This window comes from Triticum dicoccoides, chromosome 5B (assembly GCF_002162155.2).
Source record: "Triticum dicoccoides isolate Atlit2015 ecotype Zavitan chromosome 5B, WEW_v2.0, whole genome shotgun sequence".
NCBI classification, from domain to species: Eukaryota; Viridiplantae; Streptophyta; class Magnoliopsida; order Poales; family Poaceae; genus Triticum; species Triticum dicoccoides.
Genome location: NC_041389.1, coordinates 70321468 through 70322198, shown reverse-complemented (window position 1 = coordinate 70322198; position 731 = coordinate 70321468).

The window sequence follows — 731 nt, the reverse complement described above, 5'->3', positions numbered from 1 at the left end:
ATAGGAATCCCCAAGTATGAGAATGGTAGCTCTCCCAACTCACATCCAAACAATTGCCTATAAGCATCCTGTTCATCTTTGGCCCTACCAAAACAGAACAGCTCGCTCTTATGAAAGTTTATCTTTAACCCGGTCAATTGTTCAAATAGGCATAACACCAGCTTCATATTTCTTGCCTTAGCCAAGTCATGATCCATAAAGATGATTGTATCATCAGCGTACTGTAGGATAGAGACACCTCCATCAATAAGATGAGGCACCAATCCACCTACTTGACCATTTTCCTTAGCCCTTCCTATCAAAACTGCCAACATATCCACCACAATGTTAAACAAGATAGGGGACATCGGGTCTCCTTGTCTTAGGCCTTTATGTGTCTGGAAGTAGTGACCTATGTCATCATTAACTCTAATTCCCACACTACCTTTTTGCGTAAATGATTGAACCTGTCTGCGCCAGGCTTCATCAAAACCTTTCATACGCAAAGACTGTTGGAGAAATGGCCACTTGACCTTATCATACGCTTTCTCGAAATCCACTTTAAAAATCACTCCATCTAATTTTTTGGAGTGGATTTCATGGAGCGTTTCATGCAGGACTACCACCCCTTCAAGGATATTTCTGTCTGGCATGAACGCGGTTTGGGACTGTTGCACCACAGAATGTGCAATCTGCGTGAGCCTGTTAGTCCCGACCTTGGTGAAAATTTTGAAACTAACATTAAGGAGACA